The sequence below is a fragment of the Euprymna scolopes genome, chromosome 19, assembly GCF_053919585.1.
Source record: "Euprymna scolopes isolate OS-2025 chromosome 19, ASM5391958v1, whole genome shotgun sequence".
Lineage (NCBI taxonomy): Eukaryota > Metazoa > Mollusca > Cephalopoda > Sepiida > Sepiolidae > Euprymna > Euprymna scolopes.
In genome coordinates, this window is record NC_136500.1 from 123,961,090 (window position 1) to 123,968,339 (window position 7,250).

Genomic DNA, 7,250 nt, shown 5'->3' on the forward strand with positions numbered 1-7,250 from the left:
TTATACAGGGTGACCCCCCCCCCAAAAAAAAAGACGGGTCCCAACTCTAATTAGGCCCCGTTTCTTAGTGTTTTGTTCGAATTAAATAAAACTTTGGTCATAACTAGTTTATTATATTCAACACCTCACATCAAAACATTAGGGTCTTTGGCCTTTTTTTCTCCGTTGACTGTAAAATACTCAGAAAAACAATTGAATGCCTCTGTTTTTTTTTTGGGGGGGGGGTCACCCTGTGTGTGTATATATATATATATATATATATATATATATATATATATATATATATATATATATATTGGATTCAATTTCCTCTTTTTCTTCATATTTTACATTAATATTTGTTTGACAGTAATTATTAAAAGAAAATGGTACTTGTCCAGAATCCCACCGAAATAAAGAAAACGTCATGTGTAAAAAAAAAAAAAAAAAAAATTAAGGTCGTTTCAACTTTAAAAATTTACCTTTTTATAAATATTTTAGCTTTTCGATTATTTTTTTTTAATTTTTAAAATAGACAAAAAAAATCTATTTTACAAATTTAAATTTAGTTTCCAGTTTTTAAATTTTTAAATTTTGGGGGAAATGGAAACTCTTGTATTTTTAGCGACATTTTTGGGTTATTTCCGTGGCAAACTTGTTTTCTGATTCTATAGAAAATCGTAGCTTACTGGAATTTAGTGCTCATATACCCATTATCAAGTGTGTATTGTATTTATTCGCTTTAGAAAAAATGCTGAAATTGTGACGTCCCTTTATATTTGACGATTACGTGTGGGTAACGCAAACTCTATGTAAATTAGATTATGCAAGATGCATAAAAGAGCGGGTAAAAGGAATACCAGAGAGTTTTAAGACAACGTATTATGTGAACGGACATGTATAATATCAAGGTTATTGAAGTTGACTCAAAAGATTGTAGGAAGGATGACGTGTTGGCGTGCTATTTATAGGAAACAGAGCCAAACAGAGGCGCGATTAAATTGATGTTTAATGAGCATGAAAGCTAGGCCGGTAAAGTTACCTCCAGGCCTATACAAAGGGAGGTAATTGGTTTAGTGCATTACTACAACCCCCCCCCCTGTTTAGTTCATTGTGTATATTTGTGTGTGTGTGTGTGTGTGTGTGTGTGTGTGTGTGTGTGTGTGTGTGTTTGTTTTGTTTTGTTTTGTTTTTGTGACAGTTCATGTCGTTGGTTTGTAGAGTGGGGTCAATCTTTGTATCATGAGGGTCTTCTTATAGTTCTGCCAGATTTGGTTTGGAGTGGGCCACTGGGGCCTACCTGCTTTTGTCCCGTAGGGGTGTGTTGCGTTGCTGTTGGTTTCGTTTGTTTTGTCTTGTGCTGCTGGTTTCGTTGGTTTTGTCGTCAGCTTTTGTTTCCTCTGTCTTGGTCATATCATGTGGGATATCAGGTTCAGGGATTTGAAAACATACTTTTTTAGTTGCTGGGAAAGGTATGGCACGCAGGTGGGTGCGCCTGCGACGGAGTCTTGTGCCATTAGGCGTTTTCAACTATATAACTAATAGTTCCCAGGCATCGGATGCGCTCACCTCTGTATGAGGTCAGTTTAACGTGTGGACAGGGTTTTAAGATGGACAGGGTTTTAAGATGGACAAGGTTTTAAGATGGACAGGGCTTCTTGAGATTTGCCATACATCTGCTGGAAAGTTTGCAGTGCAGAGTGTTGCCTGATGCCCAAAGTCCATTTTCATTTGTAAGATGTGGTGCGTTCTATACTTTAGGTGGGGTGGCCTGATGTTCAGGGTTGTGTAAGCCTCATCCCTAGGTCTCTTAGTAATGCTGTCCATGCATTTTACACTGACAGTGATGGAGTGGTAAGCGTCCTCATCACTGCCGGTATCTATATGATTAAAACTTTTTCCATATGTTCTGCCTTCGGTTCTCTTTGGGGTTTGGTTTCGATGTCTGCAAGAATTGCTGCGGTGCTTGCCTTTTCTTCTGTGGTCTTTGGTTTTTTCCTTTCTGCAGCATCTCGCCCAGTGTCCCTTGCTTCCACATGCAGAACACTCATCATTATATGCTGGGCATTGCCTGGGCTTGTGGCTGGTATTGCAGTTCCCACATTTCCTGCCTCGGTTGACGTTGTCGATTCTTTCGGTTTTCGGCATTCCAAGCTGGTTTAGTTGCTCGTTCCCAGCGGCGAGGGCTTCGTATTTCCGACCCTTGATTCGCACGTTGGCTATGCTATATACCCCATTGGTTTGCTATAGAGCTCATTTCTGACGGCTTCGTATGTTGTTGAGAAAATAATGAGCTCTATTAATCTCTCGCTCAGCTCCTCGTCTGTAAAATCACATTGATATGCTAATGTTCTAGCTCATGTAATGAAGTCGTCCAGCGTCTCATTTTGTTTCTGCCGGTACTGCATCAGGTGGAGTCTGTGGATTCGGAAGTTTACATTCACCCGGAGTTGACTTTCAAAGAAGTTCCACATGTGTTCCGGTGACTTCTTTTCCTCATCAGTGAGTCCACTGGTGTTTAGGTATCTTAGGCCTTGGTCGCCTATACCGCGGCATATTTTCCTAGCTTGCTTTGTGCATTCATTAATTTCTTCATCCTCTATGTAGAGGTTCATTTTCTATTTGAACAGGGACATAGCTTCGCTGAGGTCTGGGTCTGACCAGTTCATGGTCGGTAGGAGGTGTGCCATAATTTATTGTTTGTTGATGTTCTTTTGACGGCAAATAATAATATTATTATTGTTTATTTTTTTTTAATTTTTTATTTTTTGTTATTTTTATTTATTTATTTATTTTTTATTCAGAGCGGGGCTCTACTAAGACGTGTAAATAATACGTATTCATGGTTTTTTTCCAATATGGCATCGTTCATATCCCCATGTGGTCACTGGCCGACTGTGCGTGCACAAGTTTTTTTTTGGGGGGGGGGTCGTCTGTTATTTTATTTTCTTTGTTGCCGTCGTAGTGCTGTTCTTTCTGTATATATTTATTCATGGCTATTTAATCCCACCGCTAGCCACCATGAAATGTTACTTGTTGGCGTGCTATTTATAGGAAACAGAGCCGAACAGAGACGCGATTAAATTGACGTTTATTGGGCATGAAAGCTAGGCCGGTAAGGTTACATCCGGGCCTTTACAAAGGGAGGTAATTGGTTTAGTGCATTACTACAACACAAATTTAACTTCCACTGAAATCAAATTTCAAACTAGAAGCTACTTCGGCTTTGTATTACTTTTAAGAGATAGAGGACAACATTTTTGATGTCTGGTTGATTCCAGAATTAAGTAGCGCTGAAGCTCATATCTCCATTATCGAGTGGAGCAAAAATGTGGAACTCGTGTGTGAGCTTTGCACAAGGAAAATGTTAAGTATATCCTGCCATTGAGATTGTGAGGTAGAACTCTGCCCATATACAGGTAACTTTGTATAAAGCTGAAAGCAGACTGAGAACAGATCAAGCATGCCCTTATAACTGCATATACTACCAATGTATTTAATGAATATAACTATGTATGGTACCGATGTATTTAATGTATATATACCATGTATACCACCAATGTATTGAATGTATATACTTCATATAACCACGTATGCTAACGATGTATTTAATGCATATAACCATGTATGCAACCAAAGTATTTATTTCAAATATCCACATACGCTACAAGTGTATTTAATGCATATAACCATGTATGTTATTAATGGATTTAATGCATGTGACCATGTATGTGATATGATTATTTAATGCATATAGCCATGTATGCTTCCAATGTATTTAATGCCTATAACCATGTATTCTACCAATGTATTTAATGCATATAACCATGTATTCTACCAATGTATTTAATTCATATAACCATGTATTCCAGCAATGTATTTAATGAATATAAACATGTATGCCACAAATGATTTTAATGCATATAACCATGTAATCCAGCAATGTATTTAATGTATATAACCATTTATTCTACCAATGTATTTAATGCATATAACCATGTATGCTACAAATGATTTTAATGCATAAACCATATATTCCAGCAATGTATTTAATGCATATAACCATTTATTCTACCAATATATTTAATGCACATAGCCATGTATACTAACGATTTATTTAATGAATATAACCATATATGCTATTAATATATTTAATGCATATAACCACGTATGCTACTAATGCACGTAATGCATATCACCACCTCTTCTACCAATGTATTTAATGCATATAACCATGTATTCTACCAATGTATTTAATGCATATAACCATGTATTCTACATATGTATTTAATGCATATAACCATGTATTCTACCAATGTATTTAACACATATAACCACGCCTTCTACCAATGTATTTAATTCATATAACCATGTATTCTACCAATGTATTTAATGCATATAACCATATATTCTACCAATGTATTTAATGCATATAACAACGTCTTCTACCAATGTATTTAATGCATATAACCACTTATGCTACCAATGTATTTAATGCATATAACCACGTATTCTACCAATGTATTTAATGCATATAACCATGCATTTTACCAATGTATTTTATGCATATAACAACGTCTTCTACCGATGTATTTAATGCATACAGCCCCGTATATATAAACACATATGCCACAAATGAATTTAAACATATAGCCACGTATTTTTCCGATGTGTTGAATGCATATAACCATGTATACTAGCAATGTATTCAATACCTATGACCACGTATTTTCCCGTTGTATTTAATGCATAATACCAAGTATTCTTCGAATGCATTTACTGTATATAACCACGTATGCTACCGATGTATTTAATGCATATAACCACGAAATTTACGATGTATTTAATGCATATAACCAAGTATGCTATCAATGTATTTCATATGTTCAACCATATTTGCTTCCAATGTAATAAATGCATATAACCAGCTTTTGAAACTTTACACGACCGGTCGCCACAGTCGATTGAAAATTTCTTGGGGCGACTAAAAGTCATAAATCACACCCCCGCCAGTCGATAAAATTTCTTTAAATAAAGAAACGGGAAAAACTCATTTATATTACGACCCTAAAATATGCGGTGACTTAGAATGACCTATGTCTCATCACTTGTGAATTATTTCATCTCTAACTGTGAGACCGTTGGAATATCGTATTGAAAAAAGAGTGGTCACGCTAAAGGTCAACAAGAGGTCAAATTTACACATTCGGTGTGTAGTCAAAATGTCGCCTTCATTTAGCTCTCTGATTTTGAAATTCATTTCTAAAAAATTCTTCGACGCTACAACTACATACACTTCATGCTTACAAAAGTAAAGACGAACATTTGAAAGAGGAAAAAAAACACAGTCGCAGGAGTTCTGAATCAGATGCTGAAGTATGTATTCATGGCTGGACTGCCTGCCCATACCCAGGAGTTGCTGTGTGCATCTGCTGATATCAACCAGATCCCAACATAAAGTATGCTCAGCCGAGCAAAATAGGTAGCAGCTGCTGTCAACAGGTCAGACATGGAACAAGTGCCTCTACACAAGCTCTCTAAGAACTCACTGTAGTGTTTCGATTGCCCTGGAACCAACCATCTTGCTAAGCACTGCCAGGTCGAACGATCGTGGCAGCGCCGTACACAATGTATTCGATGGTACCGATGCCAGAAAGAGGGACACATCACATCAAAATGTACGGAAAACGGAAACAGGGGCGAGATGTGAGCGCCACTCTCAGTAGGATGAGAACCAACCTGCCAGTGAAGCGCGTGCATGTCAACGGAGTGATTCAGGACGCATGGATTGGCTCATGAATTGGAGTACGGTTTGTGGTCCACGGAATGGACACAAGACAGAGGTACTGACTGTTCATGGAAAGAGTATGACCAGTAAAGGAGCGACCAAGGTCAGTTTGCAGGTAAATAAAAGGATTCCTGTGGTGGTAAAGATGTTTGTAATGGATGGAGATCTATTGGGATCCGATCTCTTGCTCAGAATTGATATCATCCGCCTGTTGGGTGGTGTTCATATAAATGAACACAGTGGGGCCAATTTCCCGAAGGAAGTTTGCAGTGTTGGCACTGCTGTTGCAGTGAAAATAGAATGACCTGACTTTAACTAAGAAACATTGGACTGCAATTTGGAAGTGGTCGATTAAGCAGCCGTCACAACAGCTGATTAATCAGACACCTGAATACACTGTGCCCAAACACATTCTGAAGGATTATGACTGCGAATTGCAAACGTGGATTCGCAATGGATGGCTGATACCATACCCGGAGAAAGAGCTTGGTCCACCCAAGAGTTTAATCGCACTAATGGCAATTGTTCAGCATAACAAAGGGAAAGTGCGGCCTGTTATGGATTACCGCGAGCTACGTGCGGATGTGTGTTCACAAAAGCTGAGGGACTGGCGGGGGAAGGGGTCCAATGTGTCATTGTTGGACTTGAGAAAGGCCTAGTTTCAGGTACATAAGGACCGTTCTTTATGCCATTCCAAACCGTCGTTATGAAAAGGGAGAGATACTGCCTGACTAGGACGGTATTTGGTAGTCTGATTTCAGATGTTCCAGAGATTGTGACACGTCGAGCCATTTTCTCCCTGTGCGGGAAACTGATCGGGCATCTGCCAGTGTGTGGGTGGCTAGGAGCAGCAACAGGAATCATAAAGCGACGGGCCAATACATAATCCAAGGATGGGACGACATCACAGAGGATGTTTCACTTCAACAAATGCTCCAGGAAACAATAGCCAGGGTGAAGCATAGCTATCCCAAACAGGGTCTATGGTGTGTAAACAGACAAGATGCCAATGTATAGGTGGATGCAAGTTCCCTGACCACAGGCGTGCTCCTGGAACGTGATACTATTGTATTTGAAAATGCATGTTTGCTGCGATCAACGGATGACGTGCAACATATTAGCTTGGCTGAACTTGATGCAGCATTGAAGGGCATCAACCTTGCGTTACACTGGAAGTGCAAATTTATACACTTCAAAACGGTAAGTATGCATCACTGGTTAGTGGACACGCTCACTAGAAGAAACTAGAGTAATCACAAATGCTACCAGTGAAATGTTACTCTGATGATGACTGGACACGATTAAATCACTGGTAGAAGAGTATGGACTTTCAATAAACGTTGCTCTGGTCACATCGAGTCAGAACGTGGAAGACCCTGGGCACGTGTTCCACAAAGGTGGCTCGATAGGATAAAATCCACGACTCTGACCTGTGCTCCAAAGAGTAACGCAATGATTAGTAGTCATATCATGGAACTGCATA